General features: G+C 42.9%; 1 protein-coding gene across 1 annotated transcript in view; it reads right to left on the bottom strand.

Annotated features, from left to right (window-relative positions):
• SFMBT1 (Scm like with four mbt domains 1) overlaps positions 1-23,161 on the bottom strand; it is a 77,047-nt gene extending 53,886 nt beyond the window's left edge. Inside the window, exon 1 of the mRNA XM_028718815.2 lies at positions 22,969-23,161. The gene's annotated coding sequence lies outside the window, so the exon portion shown is untranslated. The remainder of the gene's footprint in view (positions 1-22,968) is intronic.
• Between the last annotated feature and the right edge of the window lie 440 nt (positions 23,162-23,601).

The raw sequence follows: 23,601 nt of genomic DNA on the forward strand, positions 1-23,601 counted from the left end.
TCAATATGACAAAGCTGGAGTTGCTCCCAATCGCACCAATTAATAAAGTAGAGTACTTTAGATAGAAGGCAGCAGAATTTGTATCCTTTGCCTCCTGCCTTTCAGCAGCCAACAAGCCATCCACCAGCAGCTCTGCAATTTTCTTTCAGCTGTATGGGGTCCTCCGTGGGGACTTGCTTTATCAAAACTAGAAATACATTGGAACTGCTCTCCGTTTACTGTTCCATCAAGGAATGAGGAGGTAAAAAAAGAGATGGGGATATAGGATGGGAGATGCAGCAAGTCTAATAAAAGCTGGCTAATGTCTGGTTTCCGTACGTGCAGGGCATGGAAAGAGTGCAGTTGATTTTGGTGGCGGAGGCGTGGAACTCTGCACACAACTTTGCATTGACTCCTCAAAATGAGCTTCCAGCTTTAGTAGCTTCCAACCAAGGAGTTATGGATTACAGTGGTACCTCGCAAGACGAATGCCTCGCAAGACAAAAAACCCGCTAGACGAAAGGTTTTTCCGTTTTCGAGTTGCCTCGCAAGATGAATTTCCCTATGGGCTTGCTTCGCAAGACGAAAACGTCTCGCGACTTTGTTTCCTTTGTCTAAATAATAATTCGCAAGACGAAAAATTCGCTAGACGGCAAAACTTGCGGAACGAATTAATTTCGTCTTGCGGGGCACCACTGTATCTATAATGCACCATTGTCCTAGAGCAGGCATGTCCAACAGGTAGATCGTGATCTACCGGTAGATCACTGGACATCTGCGGTAGATCACTGGTAGATCACTGGCTCCCCCCAAAGAAGCTGAACAACTGTGGCTCCCCTAAAGAAAGCTCAACATTTTACCTCCTCCCTGAAAAAACTCAACAACTTTGACCCGAACCCCAAAAAAGGGAGTAGATCACTGCCAGTTTTTAACTCTGTGAGTAGATCGCAGTCTCTTGGGAGTTGGCCACCCCTGTCCTAGAGTAACAATCCCTTTACAGCACTTTAGCTGCTGGTTTGTTTAATTAAAGGAGGGAAGTTGCAAGTTAGTGAGGGCCTCAAGTCAACTCTTCCTCCGCTTGAGATAAGCAAAGTTTTAGCTTTGTCCCAACAACAACAGAAACCATTAGCCTGATGAGCACAGCCTAGTACTTCTAGCAGCCTCACCAGTAAAACAGGTTATTGTAGAATCCCTTAATTAATTCATTTCATCCCACCAACAACAGCCATGTACAATGATGAGATCCAGCATAAGGGCACAGTGAACTGTGAATGCCTCATGAGAGCAACCATGCCTATGCAACCAACACTCTAGGATTCTCCACCATTGTAAAAACATGGGCTGCTTGTTCACAAGGCAATTCTGAACTACAGTGGTACCCTGGTTCTCGAACTTAATCCGTTCTGGGAGTCCATTCAACTCCTGAAACCATTCAAAAACCAAGGCACGGCTTCCGATTGGCTGCAGGAGCATTGGACGTTTGGCTTCCGAAAACTGTTCACAAACCGGAACACTTACTTCCAGGTTTGCAACGTTCGGGAGCTGATATGTTCAACAACTAAGCTGTTTGGGAACCAAGGTACCACTGTACTAGTTTAATTAACAATTGCTTAAACAGGTCCTTACATGCAAACCCTACAATGAAGAGGACAGGAGCCCTCCTGCAATTGTCAGCTATTGGCGTGAAAGAACAAAAGTCCCTAACCATCATACTATAAAAGGAGTTTCAGATGTTTAGCATTAATATATTGGAAGTATATTCCTCTGGTTTGGGAAAATATAGCTATAAAATGAAAGAAGGAACTAGAGTTATATTATAAATGAAACTAAATTAGACTAGCAAAGGGCTATTCTCAAAGCACTTTTGCTGTATAAACACCTCCATCTTATTCAATGGCCTGGTTTACACACCACACTAAGCCAAGTCATGCATGAAGAACACCTGTCCCTAAAGTATATTTTTGGTCTACAATTTTCTTGCCGTGGCAAGTACTTAGTCTTCGGCTTCTTCCCAACTCTAGCCCGGGGGGGGGGGGAGGGGGTTCAATTTGTCTCTGGCCCCAAAGTTGTGGTAAGGAAGCCTAGGATTTGCTTATGGGTTCTGCCAAACCCAGAACCAAAGCAAGTCTCTACACTCCTTCCAGCTTTAAGATGGAGGGGAATTGGGACTTTTTTCAGATTGCATCAAATCTACCACTTCCCATCTTATCAGGCTAGAGCAGGGAGCAGGGGTTAGTCTTTGATCTCATGCTGTGTTTTGGAGATGAAGGACAAAGTCAGAGACCAGACCCACATATGGGTAGGCATATTTCTTTTTGGTTAGCCACCAAGGGTAGGCAACATATGTGTACCTCCATATTTGTTACTTAGAAATGACAATCTAATTCATCTTTAGATAGCCATTAAAAAGGTAGCCAGTCTTTACTGCAAGTGACAACAGACCAGTATTTTCACCTTTCTTAAGTGTTATGACTATTGGCACATGTGTATAAAGATGTTAGTGGTGTCACAATCATCCAAATTTGTACAGGAAGCCAATACCACAGTATGTCCTTTCATGTTCTTCCTCCCAAGTTCTTTGTGTACTCTTTCCATGAGTGCAGACAGATTTCTGGTAGTAATGCCGACAATGCTATGTTAAAATAATCACTACTTATCAATACGTATGCGTGTTGTGCGTGTGTCTTCACAACTTGAGAAGAGTTACAATTCAACACCTAAAATTACATGTTCAAAAAGGAAACCCAAACTGCAAGAAAATATAAGACCGACAGCTACAATTTAAAAATCCCAATATATCATCTCAGCAAATTTGACACATGCTCACCCATGTGACAGGGAGAGAGGCTCATATCCATACCCAAGTACAGAGTGAAAACAGTGCATCAAAAGATGCAATTTTTACAGATGAAGAGAGATCAAATGGAAACAGCAGTGTTAGAAGCTCCTCTACCAACAATGGCACAATGACAGGCGAGGCTTCCTCATCCGCCAGAATTTAACATCACATACAAAGCCAGTGATTAAAAAGTAACACAGCTTACATTTGAACTTCGATCATTTGCAGCTACACTTACTGCTGACATCTGTTCTCACAAGCAATGTGCTTTTCTTTTCTTTTTTACTGTGGAAGTCCAAACCACCAGCAGCTATTTAAAATACCCATATATTTTTAAGCAAGTTAAAATAGGAATCCCTGGTATATTAATGAATTAGCAATTTCAGGTGGGACCGCAGGGCTCTATGCTACCTTTAGCCTTCAAAATTGTTACCTAGGCTTATTCATATTCCTACCCTGCAGGGGTTGAACTAGGTGACCCATTGCGTCCCTTCCAACTCAATTCTGATAGAGGTAACTCATTTAAAAGAATTACAGGAAACACAAAGCTACTTCTGCGGTAATCGCAGAACATGTTTTTCCACAATTATCCTAATTCTGTTTTCTTTGGAGTGTGAACACACATAGATTTCTAGAATTGGAAAGGACTATCTAGTCCAAAAACCTGCAATGCAGGAATCTTTTTGCCCAATGTGGGGCTTGAACCCACAACCCAGAGATTAAAAATCTCATGCTTTACTGACTGAGCTATCCAGTATTGGTAACTCACCATCACAGCAAATACAGTATACTGAAGGCAGTCACTGTTAACATCCTGCTACAAATGCCAAGATGACCAGGTATGAAGGTGTGATAAAATTCTCCTTACAGGTAAACCAACTTACCTACTATTTACATACTTGTGGTGCTAAATTATCACTTTGTTAATTGACTGTCTGTACTCTTGAAACTGTAAAATCAAGAACACAAGACAGCAAGCTCTCTCTTTTTTTTAAAAAAAAGCAAAAATGGAAGAGTGAAGATTTGTAATTGGAAAAATATGCTTGCATACGCTTTCAATGAAATTAGGGAGGAAAGAAAAAAGGTATTGCCACCCTCACCCAAGACTTCCCTTGAGGATTTAGAGACTCTATGAAGAAAAAAAGGAGACGCCCCCTTCACCAAGATAAAAGCTGTTAAGCATACTGTGCCCCTTTCGAAGAGGTGGCCCTCGTGACTGCCCTCCGCTTCTCCTGCCCTTCCCCACCATCAGCCTCTCTTTGTCTTTCTCTCTTACATGCGCTGGTGCCAAAAGAATCATCTCCAAATAATTATTCTTTGGAGCTCTAATTTTAGCAGCATGTTCATCATTCTCAGTAAACACAATTAAAGGAAATTGAAACAGAAAGAGGACATTTTTAGATGGCTGGAAAAAATGTGTTTCTAGGCCTACAGTGGTACCTCTGGTTACGAGCTTAATTCATTCCGGAGGTCCGTTCTTAAGCTGAAACTGTTTTTCTCCTGAGGCGCGCTTTCGCTAATGGGGCCTCCGGCACACGACTTCCGCTCGCATCCTGGGGCAAAGTTTGCAACCAGGAGCAACTACTTCCGGGTTAGCGGAGCTCGTAACCAGAAGCGTGCGTAAGCACTGTACCACTGTACATGCTTCCCATTCCGAAAGAAGGGCACAAACTAGGATCCAGAGTTCTATCTTGGCCATTTTCAGTCCTACGAAGTTACTTAGAATAAAACTAGCCTGACTCTCACGTTCATCCTCACATAAAGCTGCCAGTTTCAAAATGGGATTGGGCAGTTCTTGTGCATCATGTTACCCTTCCAGATGTTGTATTATAATTCCCATCACCCTCAACCACTGGCCCTGCTGACTGTGGCCAATGAGAGCTGGAGCTCCAGAACATATGGAGGATGCCATGTTAACTACCCCTGGCTTATCAGCTGTAAAATAACAAGAGCTGTGGCAGCCACCAGTGCAGTGGTGGTAGGGACAAGCATACCTAAATAAGTTTGACCTCTGCGGTATCTGCCACTTTCTGCAAACTTTGTGGTTTCCCCAGGCACACTGATACCTCTCCTCTTCCTTATCAGCCCCATTTTGGCTACAGGGACACTGTAATTCAGCACCAGAGTTTGCTACTAATGTATATATGATGATCATGTTGCTCATTAGAACATGCTGCTCCTCTTATTTTCCCCAATTAACTAAATACCTTTTAAAAAAATGAGAAAAGAAAACAAGTTTGAAACCTCTCAAGAGACTAGAAAATATTGTAGGTGGCTTTCCCGAACAGAAACAATTTATTATATCTTTCATGCCCATCAACTCTATTTGTGTAGGTGAGCATTTATTGTATCAGTAACTGTTATGGAAGACATTTAATCACTGGTTTATAAGATACTTACCTCAAGTAAATTTAGGACACATCCCTAGACAAGAATATAAGACATTTTTTCTCTTAAGACCTCCCCTCTTCAGTGCTGGGTTTTTATGTATGTGTATCCACTGTTCTGGCGCATCATAATATGCCAGGCAATTTATGGAAAACAGAACATCTCATCTCACCTTAAGAGCATCCAGTGTCCTGCTATTCCTTGGCAATCCTATACAACTAGATACAAGGACTTAGTGGGACATATTTCTCAATAGATATATGTAAAATCAGTTAGAAACCTGGCCTTGTGACGATATTACGTGATACACAAGGGTTATATTATAGGCCTGTGTGTAGAAAGAGGAAGTAATTGACAATGCCTGAGACTGTGGCTTGTGAAATGAAAGCAGGTCAATGCCAAGGACTGTTCCTTGTAAACAGACACAGGCTTGCTTTAAATGGAACACTAAGCCATGGTTTGTTTAGCATAACCATGGTTTGTTTCACCACGCAAACTGAGCCCAGTAGCTTAACCATGCTTTGCTTATTCCCAATAAATCACAATCTTAAGCCTTTTATTGTTGTTAATTTATGAAACTTGGCTTTCTCAAACTATGGCATCCGATTACATTGGAACCCAGCACTGTTTGCTAAGTATGGTTTGTATGCCTGTTCCAGACACTGGGCAGATTGCAGAGTCATGCATCAAGAGTGCAACAAAAAGGAATCTTCTCCCAAGGATAAGTGGCTCTTGCTGGCTTATTGCCCAAAGAACTAGGCCCTAACTTTGCCTGGTAACAGGCTTCTTTTCTCACCCTACTCTTCCACTACTACAACTCCTCCCCTCAAAGGCAGCCAGCTTTGCCGCTGCTACAAATAAAGGAAAATTTAAAGTGACCACAGCCTAGTGAGTCCATAGTAACATCTAGAATCGGATGAAGAAGGAAGCAGAGGAGTTAAAGGAACTGGGTACCATGATACTCTAATTTAACTTATATGAATTCACATACAATTTAATTCACATACAATTTAATTCACAAGATTCTTAACTGTTGTAAAAAACCTTGAAAGCATTCATAGGTAAAAGTAGCAAGGTTTAATAACTTGGTACTAACAGTGCCAAAATACTTTTAAGGGGGTGAAAAACTCAAATGAGTTTTCAATCAGCACTCAACACTGCCCATAAAACCTTTGCCTGCAATTTCCAACTTGCAGCTTCCATTTAACTCTAAACCCCCAGTGCAAACACCTAATGTACAATCCACATGTGCCCTGAAGTCTCAGTTTGACTGTTATAAACCCAGAAACAATCCTTGATCTTAGTGACCTTGTGTTTCTAGGATGTGCAGGCTAGAAGCTGCACACCTCAACTCTAGATGGGAATATAGTTACTTAACTGAAGGGGGTACGAATAATGGAGATAAAGTTATGCAAAACACCAGGGAGAAGGCAGCCTATGGTTAGGCAAGGGAACGTTCCCCAAGAGTGAGCAGTGGTACCTGTCGTAATGGCCTGCATGGAGAGGACACAGAAATCAATGAGGGAGAATTGGTGAAGCTGGAGAAATTAAAGATGACTTTGTGGAATGAATAAAGATACCACTCCAGTCCTGGAAAGGCTGGACACCAAGCAGTGCTTGGGAAGAAGAGACAGGTGCTGACATTCTACAAACTGGTCTTTAATGTGGGTTACGTGCTTCTCAGCTTTACCTTCTGGATTTATCCATGATTTGTGAGATCTTCAGAAGAACTCTCTGTATCCTGAAGAAACTGTCCCCCACGAATGTGGGGAATGAAGAACAGCAACAAAAATCACCTTATCCTTCCATGAGCTTGGCTTCACGGGAAGGGCATCGGTGGGGTGGAGGCGGCCTTGGATTCACCCCACTTTAGCATTTGGGCCTGGGAAGTGTGTGTGGAATACTACAAATGCAAGCACTTCTATAGCATGGTCCTGCAGGCAATGCTGGACAGCAAATGATAATTCATGGATACATACTTTGGTGTTTCTGGGAGAAACCACAACACTGACATTTCTTGGACATTCTCCACCCTTGCAGATAAGCTTGAGATAGGCATCATCTTCTCTAGGTTGGTGGGATTACACAATAAAGTTCCTGTGTGTTCTCTTATCCATGTAGACCAGGCATTTGCTTTGTAATCGTGGCTGTTGCCTCCCTAAAAGTCTCCAAGAACTGGCACTGAAGGGAACTTTAAAGACCACCATAGAGTAGAGCAGGGCTATTCTGGAGGAGTGGAGATCCATTTACAACTTGCTAGTCATAGAGCAAGTTGCTGATGTCATCTTTGGTTTGGTGTATCCTCCACAACATCTGCTAGATGACATCCAACGGGAGCAGTATCCAGACCTAGCTAGATGAGGGGAGGGATGCAGGGTCCATAGACTGGAAAGCAGTGTAATCCTCCTCCTCAGTCATTCAGTTGCCAGCAAGTGTGAACAGCAGAGCCATCTTCAGGCTGGGGTAATTAGGAGCATGAGATCCCAGTTCATTTGGGAGCATCACCTCCACTTTCGCAGAAGTTCTAGCTGCTACTGACATGTTTTTGCTCATACCATCGGGAGGCACCACAAGATTCACTCCCCATTCTGACTCTACTGGAGTCCCACAGCACTCCTTCCTTTTGTAATTCAATCACATGGATTGCTGCTTGCTTTCCCCTAAAATTCTTCTCATTTTGTAAATCAATAAAATTTGATCATTAAATCAAAGCATGTGATTTCGGAGGCAGCGAGTACAGTTTAGCTGGGAAGAGGAGGGACTATCTGGTTGGGCTTTCTGAAGATGCTTACTGATTATTAGAATTGTGTACAGGTGGAGTTGTTTCCTTGGTAATTTCCTGTGGTATGTTTTTCATTGGAAGCTGAAAGGGAACGTTTGGTAGCTTTGAGTATTTTGGTGATTAGCAGTGTGGGGGATCTTTCTTGCCACAGTTTCTCAAGTTCAGTCTTTTTAGGACTGAATAGAAGTTAGAATCCTCGCAACTCCACAAAACACAATGTTCTATCTCTTCTGAATAGGGATGTCAAACGTAAGGCCCTGAGGCCTCACTGGGTCCTTTAGGGTTCCCAAATAAAGTCCACAGTACCCCTACCATTCCTCAAAAATTGACAAACCTTCAGACCAATGAAAACGGTGCCTTTGTTAGAATAAAAAGGAGCAGGAACATTAATGACTACTACTGCACGCTACAGAATCCCATCTCCACCTTCAGTGGTAAAAGAGTCCAGCCATGTGGCAAGTGGAATAATGGTATGTAGCAATCCAAGCAGTAAAAGTGATATTTTTTTTCATTTGGAAGCATCATGGGTCTCAACCCCTAAGCATCCACGATCTGAGGAATTTTGTTCTCAAACATATTTGCCTTTGGCACACCTTGTTTATCCTATTCCCACTATAGAATCAGAGTTGGAAGGGACCCTGAGGACCATCTAGTCCAACCCCCTGCAAGGCAGGAATCTCAACTAGATAATGCATGACAGATAGTTATCCAACCTCTGCTTAAAAACCTCCAAGGAAGGACAGTCCACCACCTCTCATGGGAATCTGTTCCACTGTTAAACAGCTCTTACTGTCAGAAAGTTATTCCAGGTATTTAGTGGGAATCTCCTTTCTCGTATTACTGAACTACTTATTTAAACCATCTTCTCAAAATTACCGTAAGTGGTTACGGTGGTACCTCTAGTTGCGGACTTAATCCATTTAGGGGTGCCATTCGCACCCTGAAAAGTCTGCAACTAGAGTGCCTCTTCTGCACATGTGCGCGGTGCGATTGAGCTCTTCTGCGCATGCACCGAACCCAAAAGTAAACACTCCCAGGTTTGCCGCTTTCATAAGCTGAAAGTCCGTAACAAGAGCGGAACGCAACACGGGGTATGACTGTACTACTATTCAAACAAGTATAAGAGGGCAGGTTTCATAATAGGCATACTGTAATTAATTTAATCTGTAGCCTGTTAATGATTTATACACCTCACAAAATATTCTACACCTTCACTGTTGCACAGAAGCCAATACATTTGTGCTGCATCTTTACCCCAAACGTTTGGGGTGTGGGCAAAAATGATTCCTTGCTCCCAGGTTGCCAATTAGCCTGAAAAACAAGTGATTGACTTTCCTGCAGTCTTATCTATAAAATATAGCATATGTTGGTGTTGACACTTTAGATCACCTCAATAAATAAATAAATAAATGCTTATTATTATTTTTTACATGGCAACTACCAGATGACTTCTCTCTCCTCACGGAGAGTTTGTATTTACAGCTATTTTGAGCATGGTCAAAAGTCCAAAAAGATTTTGGAGAACAGCAAGATGAACTGTGTGGGGAAAGCAGTAATTTGCAATCATCTATTTAGTTCTACCTGTCTTTTTAATTTGGCTGATTAATTATGTCTAGTGATTAAATCACTGCTTTTTATGATGATTAAGCTAATAAACCAGGGTGCGTGTGACTACATTTTTTGAGTGTCCCAGCTTTCTGAACCTAAAAGGTGCTCTCTAATATCTAATCAGCGACATTTACCTTTAATAACCAATGCTGCATGGCAAACCCATCAAAGCCCTTAATTTAAGCAGAGTTTAAGCACTGTATTTTCTTCCAATGCAATCACTGTGTATGTGTAACAAGATGTAATACACCCCAGCATGCATTCATATGTACCCAATTTAAGGTACAACAGCAGCCTAAAGCTATATTTATGTTAGCAACTGCTGGACTTCCTGTGGCATTTACTAGAGGACACACCCCTACTTTGGGTCTGTTCACATGAGTCCTGCAGTAAAAATTACTCACTGGAGCATTTTAAACACCGTAGCTTAAAAATACTTCCCATTTCATTGCTAGTGCAAAAGCACCCATAAATGCATCTGCCGGTCTAACCATAAATTTTATGGTAATAGGATATTATGTGGATTTGTAGGTCCCTTTTTTACCTTATGAAAATAGCACAATGCTACAATACCTAAAATATGGACAGAATCAAAAGTTTCCTCTGTAAAAGTGATTAATTGTATGGTATAAGTGAATGAATTTCTTCCATTAGAATAGTTATTTAAAATAACAATTTTTTTTAGAGCACTCAGAGATTACAATACCGACAAATCAACCACATAAAAATAAGCAACCAGAAAAAAATGCCTTAAAACCTGCCACCTCTATTCTGGATAGGGCTAATCTACCCCATAAGGATCAGTCATACAGCCTAGAGGTGATCCTAAATCCAGCTGCAACAAGCTCAATGCATGAACTTTTTCACTTGTCCAGGGTACATACTGCATATTTACAGCATACATACCTGGGCCCTGTGAGAAGAAGGTTCCCTATTCCATCCTACATGCATACTTTTCTATACAATTAGACCATCAGCATGGCTCATCTCACTCAAAGTACATTAAACCTGCTGCCAAAAATAACCATGAGACACAAATTAGTACTCTCCATCACTGTTATACTGAATAGAATGTATGTGTCTATTTAGTCCAAAGCTACTATACCCCAACGCTATCGCAAATATGAAAAAATGTAGTTTGCATTCCACAAATATGTCCTTTTCCTCCTCTATTTGAATCTTTCAGGCAGCTATGGAGCTAAAATGATAAAATGTTTTCAAAGGCTGGAAACAAGAGCAAAATAGGCGGCAAAACAAAAGCAAAGAAGGAAGCAAAACAAATCCTAATTGTCACAAAATTTACTCCAATGCAAGCCAATTGGTAGAAGCATCCGGGTATCAAATATATATAGTTTATATAAGGGTTTAAAAAGCAATCAGTGCAATACCTAATCTGAATGGCTTAGATAAGTGTATTCAAATATGTAATTCAGACAACACGTCTCTGCTTGAGTGGCAATAAAAAGCACCTGTGAGTAACAACACAACTTTGCCAACCCCACTGCCTTCCTGCAGCAGGCAGTGTTGCCCATTTTCACTGTTTAATTTTAAACAGATTATTCAACAGTGGGTGTCAGTAACTGGTTAACTTTGTTGAATTCTGAGAAGTCTCAGTTTAAGACCTTAGTCACTACCACAAACAGCCGCCCAGTGCATTATTAAGTCGAGGTACATGAGACATGGACTACCACCGAAGTGCCCTTTGGGCAGCAGAATATCGATAGTGACAACCTTTTTTTTTACCAGCAGCTATGCTACTCAGGGAATTACATAAACACAATGGGATTAGACTGCATGGTTGACACATCCAAGCTCCGCAGTCACAACTGAGTGGCATCAAGTCCTGCATGGCTCGCACTCTAAAACCTATCAGTATTAACTTAAAAGGTGGTACACTTTGGCCCAGTCCAAGTATCAATGAAGTCAAAGCAAAGTTGGGAATGTGCTTAAAAACTCCCTCCTCTCCTTGTGGATACCTACTGTGGTTACCATTCAATACAATTATTTAAAGTGAACTTCCGATTCTGGTTTGCCCAATTCAGATGCCAGATGGAGCAGGCTGTGGTTAGTGTGAACCAGGATGTGGAGGAAGGAATCTGTACACAAATGGGGAGGAGGAAGAAAAACAGGCAACACATCAGCTTATGGCACATTCCCTTTTCTGAAAGGTCTAGGCACAGAGTGTACTCTGCTTGTGCTGATATAGATGCATACACTAGGATCCAGATAAGCGTGTATGCATATTAGGAAACTGCTGTTTCTTTCTAGCCCCTATACACACACACACAAAGCACGGAGAGGGGGACAGGATAAAGGGAGCAGCTGAAAATTCATTATGTGCACACACTGCTTTAGATCCCAGACAATTATTTTTTTCTTCCAAGATAACCCAAATCCTAAGCCATTTATATAATTTTAAAAGTCATTATATTAATCTTTAAAAATGCTTTAAAATTAAATTTGAATTTAACGTATCTCAGAATGAAACTATGAATTACATTAAGTTTTAGCCTACTTTCTATATAAGACAACAGGATAATATAACCAACTATTGAAGTCAAACATTAAAGGTATGACCCAATGTATTTATTGTTGTTGAGAAGTATGGATACTTATGACTAACCAAAAAGATTGTACATTAACTTTCCATCTCAGAGAAACATTGCAATGCCCTGTAATTCCTAGCCCCTATACCTGCAAGTTCCGAACAACAAGTAGGCCTGGATCCAAGAGCTGTATTTACCGCACCATCTTTTGACATGTATACACTTGAGTTCCATGGTGTTTACTGTCAGGCAATTGAAATTGCAGTCCTAGGCTAACATAATTGTCTTCCATTAGCCCAGTGGATTTTTCTTCTCCTCTCAGCAGAATGCCATGTCATAGCACAACCTGCTCTGAGAATTCCCCTCAGAGTTTTAAGAGATAAGTTTTTGATGTGGTTTGAGAGCTACTAATAAAAACAGCAACACCCTAACCCTGTACCCTTCAGTTCCCAGAACTAGTTTCATAATTCTCTGAATCCTAGTTTTACATCTTTAGAGAGCTTGTTTGGTGTCATGGCATCTGCACAAAAAAAGACCCTCAAAAATGTCTAATCTGTTTTGTGATTGCCCTTCATATCTATGCAGATAAAAACTCTGCAATGCAACAGGCATGTGGGCTACACGGTCCAAGGTTTTAGATTGTCTCCAAGGTAGCAAAACTGCAGAAGGCCTTGTTTAGTTGCAAACGAGGGCATGTTCCACCTGTGCATGGACCAGATATCCTCACACAAAAGGCTCGCAGTAGGGATTAACAAAGCCCACTTCTCCTTCTGGGTGCCGACAGACATGCAGAACACCTCACTGTTCCAGGGGATCAGGAAGCCTGTGTGGGTTTACTCTGCCCCAACCCAGCTCCCTCTCCCCACTTTAGTACAAATTACTCATTATGAGATCAGGACAACATATAGTAACAGCATTTAGTGACACCCCACTCCCCTTGTCCAATTGGACAGTGAATGCCAAGCAAGAAGTTATTTATTCACTATCACTTGCTCCATTATTTGCTAGGCAATTATATTTAACCTTCTTGGTAATGTATTATTATATACCAAACTCTAAAGGGAATGCTTCTACGATGATTTTTTTTCTACTGAGATTTATGTGATGTTGCCATGCAGTAACAGCTGAAGCTCAGCAAAGTAAACCCTAGTAAACACTTAGATGGCCGCTCATTTATATATACTTAAGGGTTATATTAAGCTTTTATGTCTTTATACTACACTATGACGCAGAGTTTTCGTGCAAATTTATTGAAATACAATATGTAATAAATATTTCAGTTTAAAAGTACTATTAACTGCAGAACCACTTCTTCAGTTAAACACCGAGTGATCTGTAGACAGTTTGTGTAGTTCATTTCTATTCTTCTAAATGCCTACCAAGGCTGTACTCCTCAAACAAGCTAAATTGGAGTACTGTACTTTGAATACAATACTCTAAATCTTCGTTATTTTCCTACTGCGGTAGAAATCCAAATGCAGCAGCTGGTCTGTGTATCAAGTTGTGCTACTGACCTCCTCAGGAGTTGTTTGCATCATGTGATATTCTACACATAAACATTCAGTTTTGTTGCTGCTTTTTGCAGTAACCATAATTTCCCATCAGGCAACAAGAACATATCCTCTTTGATGTCCGTATTTAAAATACTGTTAGTTGCACAACAATGAATGAGCTCGTAGAGATGATCAGTGCACTGAAAGTACTCGGTCGTCTTATAAGTTTGAACATAAAGTAGGCCTCATAGGATGTGGTGTGTTCTTTTAAAAAAAGACAACAACATGTCCCAACAGCTTAACATGAAATGGAGATACTAAAGAAAGTGTGTGCATCACCACTTATGAAAGGCATTGTAAGGGTTAAATTGCATGCTGGTCTCAAGGTATGGTCTGAGGGAGGCACAGGAGACCACAGCCTTGCTGAAGGTAAGTGAGTCTGGTCAGTGTGTGGATGAGTGATCAGTGGAAAACCACATGTTCACTGCCTTGGGTTCTATGATGGAAGAAAGCCAAGATATAAATATAAGAAAATAAATAGTACTGGGCATGTTCTTCCTTGATAAAAAAAATAGCTACAGGGGGCAGGGGAGCAATATGCATCAGCATAGGAAACGGAGCTAAAATTTTAGGAACAAACACAGGAAGTTTCCTTATACCGAATCAGACTATTGGTCAATCCAGATTTGAATTGTCCATATGGGCAATGAACCACTAAACTATGGCCCTTCCCATGCCCGTTTCTCCACTGAAGATCACTTCCCCCATAAAGCTGCTATAGCCAGTGTTCAAAACTAGCCAGGTGCCGGGTGCCTTTTGCTACTATCGCGGGTCCAACTGTGACTACACAGAGATTTCTGGGGACCAGATTGGCGACCAGAGTTTAAAAATCACTGCCTTAGTCCAAGGTTAAAACCACTTCCATTTCCTCTGTGTGTGTTTCTCCTTCTTGCATACTGGGATAAGGGAATTGTTGTAAGAGGATGCTACAGTCAGGCAATGTAGTTGAGATCACAGAATCGTAGTATTGGAAGGGACCCCGAGGGCCATCTAGTCCAACCCCCTGGCAAACAGACATTCTGTTGTGGCGACTGTAATCTAGGTTTAAGGTGCCACTTGGCGCCTAGTTTATATACCTGAGTTTCTAAGACTGGCTATAGATCCCAATGCTACAGGTCCCAATACAAACCATACCACTACCTGCAATTGCTGACTTCTGTCAGAAAGAACATTCCCAGTATGAAGCACGCAAAAGGGAACTGAGAGGAACTTGAGCCCAAAGCATCTGGGGGGAACTAGGCTAACGTTAACATGTAGTTTTGGCCCTGAGTGCTCAATTCACTGCACGTACCCAGATCAGACAACCCCATTATCTGCCTTGGGGATACATGCAGGGAGATGAAGCAAAGGATTATTAAAAAAAACTAAGTTCAACTATTCAGAAACAGCTGTATTTATTTGCTATAAATTCTTTGGATCCTGAAAGATCCACCCTGGAAGGATCTGAGCAGCATCACTTCAAATTTACCAAAATACTCGTTAAGGCTTGCCCAGCACTGCATATAGTGTTTCATTAGATCATCAAGAATTCATCTCCTCTATCTTTCATCACCAAAACACAAAGAAAATATCAAAGCATTTTTAATAGCCACATCATTTTGAGATACTATCAGTTTCAGCTATTTGCTATAATGGGAATTCCTTATAACCGATTTCGCTAATGAAAAATGGTTTATTCAGCTCCATAAAGGAAAAGGAGTGTCCTAAAGAATAAACAGCAAATAAATGAAAACAGATTAAGTGAACAAGGACAAACTATTAATCTTCTAAACCAGCAAGATCTTATCAAGGGTGGCCCAGAATGCAAAGAAATAGCAATGATCCATTTCACCACAATAAACTGCCAAGATTAATTCAGGACTCTAGTGCCAACCATTAACAATCAGGGAATCAATCCACCAGATACTGCAACCCTTCAGCCTCCATTCACTTCAATGGGGGGGGGGGTAAACTCCATTGAAACTAACAGAAGTTAAGCAGCAGTGTGTAGTAAATTTAATATGGTACCCAGTAGTAGGCCTACAAATCCACTGAAATGAGAGGTTTCTACAAAAATAAGTGGGTGCAGAACTATAGTTTAACAGTCTAATCAGAATGAAGTGCCAATCGCCCAGCAGGGATTACTTGCATTGACTATTGCCAATTATATTGAACAGTTTAGTTAACAGAGGAAAAGGAACCCTAGTACTGTATTAAAATCATATTCTCTCTAACATTCTCTGTGTGTGCATGGTTTATATGTCACTTCTGACTTTGAAAAATAACAAGTTATGTACTTATAAAGTACAAATCCCCTCTTAATTTGAGCCAAGTTTAATTCCGACTAAGCCCTGCATCCCATTCCTGGACCTATCTAATTAAGGTCCTACAGCGCTACTTTTCTCCTAGAAGTACAGGGTTGCAGCTCATATTTTTCATTCTTACAACAAAAATATATGAGCTTTTTTATGCTTAACAAATTGAGGCTGAAAGATGGGTGACTTGTTCAAACTCACCTAGCATGCCCATAGCTCCGCAGGTAGAGCATAAAACACTTAATCTCAGGGTTGTTGTGCGTTTGAGCCCCATTTTGGGCAAAATATTCCTGCATTGCAGGGGGTTGGACAATATGACTTTTGGGACCCCTTCCAAGTCAACAATTCTATGATTTTATTATTCTTCCCATTCACTACATAAGCACATCTTGCAGAGATCTAAATGCGTACAGCCAGGTCCAAGTTTAAAAAGCCATCTAATGGACAATGCTGGTTCTTATCAGACACTTGCTTTCATTTATTGGGCAACCTGAGCCATCATTTCTCATCTGCACAATACCTGAACACCTCCTATGCTTTTAGGGCTGGCACAAAATATTCTCTTTAATTGTTCACATAATTTAATTTCATGGAAGACAACACTAAACTTCCCCCTACAATTTATCATCCATAAAGAAAGATCAGCTTGCTCCTACACTGCGAGTCAGAAGTGTGGAATGCACATATTACAGAAGCTACCGTGTGTTCTTCTAGCCATTGATCTTTGTCAAAACTTTAGGTACAGAATACTGAAGTAGAAACATATTTCTGAAAGAAATGGCAGAGCCGCTAAAAACCTCCAGTTCTCTCTCAAGTTAGAAAAAGACACCCTTAAGCCAATGATAACTGCTTTAATGATGAAGCTGCACACTATTCAACAAGTCGGTATACATAAGATTATGTACGGCTATCTTCACTGAATGCCTTTTGACCTGTTCTTGCACAGGTGAGGTTCCCATTGTAAAGAGGGGGAAACTCCCTGGAGGCAAAGTGAAAAAACGAAGAGAGCTTGGGCAAAGAAACAGTTACATTCAGACAAGGGACTTTGCGCTAGTGTAATTGCCTGAAAGACCCCAGGGAGTCGGTACATGCTGTAGTAAACATTATTCAAGGACCCTGCAGACTTTTATGCTATCACAATACATCCCCTTTCTCCTCTGACAGGGGAAAAAACACATGAAGCAGCTTCAACTTTCTCCTATGGAAGTACTGGTAAATGCACTGACAATACCCAAGGATTGGAATAACAGCATTTTTATATTGACTAGAAGACTGAATAATCATGAAGATTTCTATCTTTTATGTCCATTCTGTAGCAAGGTCATAGCATACGGGAGCTTCCTAGCATTCAAGTTCATACAATGAAAGTACAGTTTCCTGAATTTTATTTTTCTTTGTCCTTCATGAGCTGGAGTTCTACTCTGAGGCAATGCAAATTATTAATTACAGTGGATTATCATAGTAGATATTTGTAATAAATAATCATCACTGTGCGCCTCTCAAGCCACCTGGAAGAAATAGATCTGTTTAGCTCAATTCATTTTAAAAGTCTTATTTGAGGATTAAAATAAAGAGTTTCGTTTTTATTCCCAGATCTGCCATGAAGCTGCTGAATAATAGCCAGCAACAGCACTACTTTTTCTGATGCAGACAAGTATTATGATAGTCTAAAGAGCTGCAATTTCAAACTGAACAAGCTATGAAAATGCAAGGAATTAACAATAGCAACAGTTTAGCACATGTTTATTTTTAAACCAATGGAGAAATCAATTTCAGAATAAAACTAAACTCTTTCCATGTCATCATTCCTGAAGCCAAAACATGACGTAGTACAAATAAGCAAATGTGCGGTCTCCAGGAGAGATTATGGCTGCTTTCTTCCTCTCCCTGATTGTTTCACAGCTGCACTGAGCCACAGTTTTGGCCTAGTGTGTCATCCAAACCCAGAATTGGAATTTGGCCCTCCCAGGCAAACCACAAGCTGCAAACCTAGACTATGGTTTGCCTGGAGCGCAGCAGACAACACACTAAGTTTAACCATTGCTTAGTGCAGTGCAGCACTACAAAGTGGCTGCAATCTATGAGGACCTGCGTGTTTGCTCATTCGCACTAAGCCATGTGAACTGGGCCTATATCTGGCATAAAGCTTTCACATTCAAAACTTGGTAAGGTTCTACCTTTTGATTAAAAAAACTTGTCCCCCCCCCCCAATATTGAATAAAACTGGTACCTTCCTATGGAAAATAGATCAATTTTCTTGTAAAAATACGTTCTACATCCTCTCTTCAGGATGTCCGCCACATGTAGTAGAACTATTCAAACAATTTTTTGCTAAGGATTAATAATAATAATAATAATAATAATAATAATAATAGAAGATAATTCCACACTGCAACTTGAAAGGAAGTATTATGGATCAGTTACTAAGTTAGGTGCCCTTGTTTACCCAGCTCATCTCATTTTTAAGCAAGGTTTGCCCTGTAGAGAAATCCAGTGTAAGCTTCAGAGTCATTCCCACTCCTGAAGTTGTTCTGTCACATAAACATAGTGTCACCCAACACACAAATACACAGAATCAATGAGAATAAATTCAATTCCTTTTCACCTTTTAGTATACTAATTAATCCATCAGGAAAGCCTGAAATTGAAATGAACTGCCCTCTCCGCTTCACTTCAGGCTGAAGCAGGAGCTGCTTTCTATCCACTGAACAGCATCCCTCTGTTGTTCTCTAAGGCCTGGTTCACACATAATGTGAAACAGCACTGCTGAAATCACAGGCTCTTCACTCCTCTCCCATCCATGCCAGGACACAAGCCATGGTTTGGCTTGCTTTAAAACCCAGACTCATAGTGTGTTTTCCCCCAAACAAACTACTGCTCATTCACCATAAACCATAGTTTATTTTAACTGTGGCTTAATGTGATGTCTGTGAACCAGGTCACAGAAGAACTGAGAAATAAGATTATATGCCTATTGTTCAATCTGAATTACAAGAAGTCTCAAGGTAAAGCATGAACACTACCCTGAAAGTGGATTAATTCCATAAATAGGAGAAACTGAATCTGAACTCTTATTTTTATTCTAAACTCTCTTCATAAAATTCACACATACTTGGCATAGGTGCAATAGTTAAATCTGTTCCCTATCTGAAGGCATATTTACACCCCAGTTAGATACAACCCAGGATGTGGGTGGTGCTGTGGCCTAAACCACAGAGCCTTGGGCTTGCCGATCGGAAGGTCGGCGGTTCGAATCTCCGCGATGGGGTGAGCTCCCGTTGCTCGGTCCCAGCTCCTGCCCACCTAGCAGTTCAAAAGCACATCAAAGTGCAAGTAGATTAAAAGGTACCGCTCTGACGGGAAGGTAAATGGCATTTCCGTGCGCTGCTCTGGTTCGCCAGAAGTGGCTTAGTCAAGCTGGCCACATGACCCAGAAGCTGTCTGAGAACAAACGCCAGCTCCCTCGGCCTATAGAGTGAGATGAGCGCCACAACCCCAGAGTAGTCCATGACTGGACCAAACCGTCAGGGGTACCTTTACCTTTTAAGAGACAACCCAAATGTGCACAGATTACAGATAGTGCAGCCCTTCTTGTAGGTAAAGGAGTTGACAGCTTTCTAGCATTTCAAGTTAAGAGTCACTTCTTAACTGCCTCATATGCCTCTGCTGTCCATGGGTCCTAATTGAGACATGAGCATACCGGAATAACACTATTCTGCAGGGATAATATTTAATCCAGCCCTTCCTGTGTTACAAGCCTTTTCACCAAATGGGAGAGGGAAGAGCACGGCATACCCACAACCAAAATAAAACACATTCCTGTACTTGCTGTGGAAAGGCAAAGTTTAAAGTCATTCTCAACATTAAAATGTTTTGTTTTGGCTTTGGGGGGAAAACACAAGAGGAAACATGCAATTCCTACACTTCCAGTCTGAAATGACACAATCCAGGAAGAGCTGTACCACACATGTGAAATGACTTTTATGTATGATCACATGATGCATATAGATGCATTTAGGAATGAGGCCTACACAGAGCGCTACACCTGACTTGATTGAACTATCATGGTATAAGACAACAGTTTTGCAGGAATCCTAGTCTGGTTACTGCCTCTACTATAGTCAATCCTGAAAATATAAACTACTCATGGATGAGTCATTGCTGCCCAAAGAGTTCAAGAACCAATCTAAACTTTTCTTGTTAAGCCCCAGACTAAACACAGTATCCAGAGACAAATTCCCTTTAAAGACATTTGGACAATTTCCATGAACTGTAATGTGGTTTGAAGTTTTACAGTCTCTTCGTGTGTATCACAAATTAATGTTAACTCAAAGCTACAGGTGTCTACTGCACTGTGTGTGAACATAACAGGGAACTGAGTGCCCTGCTTTTTGTGGCCAGTGTACACCTGTGTTTAGTAAAACAAAGTTTATTTACTGGTTACATTTCTATACCACCTATTCCTCCAAGGAGCTCAATGTGCTGTACATGACCTCCCCTTCTCATTTTATCCTCACAACAGCCCTGTCAGGAAGGTTAGACTGAGAGACAGTGACTGGCCCAAAGTCACCCCAGTGAGCTTCATTGCTGAATGGGGATTAGAACCCTGGTTTGCCACATCCAGTCAGACACTAACCACTACACCACACTACACATTTGGTGTGCTGCTGGTAACATGTGACATTACTCTAAGATGCCAAGCCTAAACCAACTTGGGTGATGTCCATATTCTGCAACTGCATGTTGTTCAAATATTAAATGTGCATTTTTGTTACAGGAAAATGGGATTTTTAAAAGCCTCCATCTATGAGAGGTACTGTGTTGAACTAAGATATACTGTATTTTTAAAAAAGCTTAGCGCTGTTCTCACCAGCATGTGCAGTACAAATAGCTTAGCCTGATGCATAACAGTAACAGCTATTACTATAAGTCAGTTGGCGGAACGTATCAGTTCTTACACGAATGTTAGAGTTGTGCACCTTACATTCTATTTTACTGAAATGTTTGCCACGGTAACCTCTGCCTCCCTCCCAGCAGTGGTAAGCCCAGAGAAAGAGGCAGAAGAAACAGGACCAACCTAGCGCCAAAGTCTTATCAGTAAAGAGTTTTATATCAGAGTTTTACTTCCAAGTGGATAAAGGTAGAGGCAAAGCTATGAATCCTAAATGTTACAGACTCTTACACACTTTTTATGACAGCAAATTTCTCTCCAAAGCAGATATAATCATTCCACGAAACCCACGTGAGGCCATTAAATAGACATCACTCTGGCCTAGGAGAGGCCTAGTAATAGAGCTGCTTTTTAAGAGCGGATTAACTGCCTGTCCCTGCAAGAGAGAAACTGTAAAAGTCCAAGTTCTGGACTCCTCTTTCCTTTTCATTAGGTAAGATGATTCCACAGTTTCATGCACAGAAATGCATCTAGGTAAAGGTAAAGGTACCCCTGCCCGTACGGGCCAGTCTTGCCAGACTCTGGGGTTGTGCGCCCATCTCACTTAAGAGGCCAGGGGCCAGTGCTGTCCAGAGACACTTCCGGGTCACGTGGCCAGCGTGACAAAGCTGCATCTGGCGAGCCAGCGCAGCACACGGAAACGCCGTTTACCTTCCCGAGTCAATTCCCAAACTGTCCTTCCTGCACAAGCCCCTCTTTGAGTGTAAGAGCATTTCCCCAACTTAACTCAAATTTGTTAAGGCCTCCTTCTCCTTTCCACTGCAGCCAACTGTAGTGTGCATCCCTCATTTAGGATTTATGGGTTCAGGTGCATCCTCAGCTACAGGGCAATGAAGCCCCTGCCTTCTTGAGTCTTAAGAAGGAGGTCAGAAGAGCAGAGAATGGAAACTAAGAAAGCGAAGGGTACAGGAGTAGAGTTGTTTTTCAACTGAAAGTAGAGTCCCACAGGAGGAGGCATCAGTAGCACTGGCAAAGGGGCTCCGCGGAGTGTAATTTGGTGGCACTGTAATCACGCGCAATCAAAACAACGGCGGACACCAGCTGTCGATGCGACCCACCTTCCTCCCCCACCCACAAAAAAAAGTCGCGATTTATGGGGCCAGGTTGATGCGAGGAGCTCGCAATTGCCATCAACGTCGCAGATGGGTAGCAAACCGCGTAGCGGTCTTCGGAGAAAGTGTGCGCTCCCGACGGAGTTCCCCTGCGCTTGGGTTGAAAGATCACTTCGCCGCTAAGGGGGGGGGGGGGGAGGATGGGGGAGAACCACAGCCCAATTGTTTAAGAAGGCCTCATCTTTTCCAAATGAAGCCATTTTAGAGAAGGTTAATAATCATAATAATGCTTTTATCATCATCACCATCACCATGTCAAACGCCACTTCGGCAAAAACAAAACACATGGCCTCAAAAGTTCAGAAGTTCCCTTGAAATGACTTTTCCTCTAACCTACCCAAGTTAGAAAAAGAAAGTGCATCCACAACGTTCAGTCGCCCAGCCAGAAATTCCAGAAACCAAGGCGAGGGGAGGAGAGGCTTGGCTTTCCTTGGGCACACAATAACGGGCAACCCCCCCCCCCAAAAAAAAGAGAGAGAAGGAGCACCTTCCAGTGCTCTGCGCCTAGGAACTTTTTACAAGTACAGCAGGAAAACAAATGCGAAGGGAAACGGCAGGCGGGCAGGCGCCCCCTTTCGGGCCCGGAGGTGCGCGGGCGCAGAGCGCCTTTCTCCCGCGTCGCGGGAACTTGCGCGGAGCGCGAGAAGCGCGCGCGGAGTTGGCGCTCGTACTGCGGCGGCGGCGGCGGCGTCTCCCGGCTGCACATCCGAGCGAAGCGCTCGCCACTCGCTCGCTCCCCCTCCCGCTCGCCTGGCTGCTGCTGCTGCTGCTACCGCCCTCCCTCGCCGTCTCCCGCATCAAACTTCAGGAGCCGGAAAAAAGCCTTTCCGGCGGCCGCGCACGCAGCAAAACGCGCCCAGCAGCTGCAGCGGGCGCCCCCCGACCCGCGAGGCCCCGCATCCCGCGCCCGCCTTACCTGCGGGGAGTTTTTCCAGCCCCGCGCCGCTGCCGGGTCTCGGGCAAGGCTCGCCGGCGCTCCGCTCACCGCCTCATATCCAATATGGCTCGATCGGCCCAGGCGCATGCGCCCGCCGTCTCCCTCCCCGCTCCCCTCCCCTCGCTCCGGAGGCTTTTTGGGCGCTCGCAACGCACTCCCGCGCCCCTCGCGCTCGGGCGCGCCGAGCCCTGGCGCCGGCCGACGGCTGGGGACGGGCGGGCGTCCGCGCAAGGGCTCAGTCTGGACCCCCCCCCCCGCCCGAGCCACTGCCGCCGCCGCCCCAGAACCAAACTTGCTCCTCCAGCACTTCGGGGCGCCGGGAGAGGCGGCGCGAGCCCCCGCCTCCGCCCGTCGCAGCGCCGCCCCGTCCCCGAGGATTTCCCGCGGGGCGCGCACCTGCCTCAAGTTGTTGGGCGCGCAATTGGGGAGGCTGCGCGGCGGCTCGAGCTCGAGTGGGGGGCGGGAGCGAGCGAGCGAGCGAAAAAGAGCCCCAGCCTCCCGTGTGCTGGAATGAAGCGGGAGAGGCAGCTGGAGGGGCTTTGCGCGAGACAGGCAGGCGCTGTCAGCTTAGCTCTCCATCCAGCGCGCTGGCCTGGCGAGCTAGCAACTACT

The sequence above is a fragment of the Podarcis muralis genome, chromosome 2 (assembly GCF_964188315.1).
Source record: "Podarcis muralis chromosome 2, rPodMur119.hap1.1, whole genome shotgun sequence".
Taxonomy (NCBI): Eukaryota; Metazoa; Chordata; class Lepidosauria; order Squamata; family Lacertidae; genus Podarcis; species Podarcis muralis.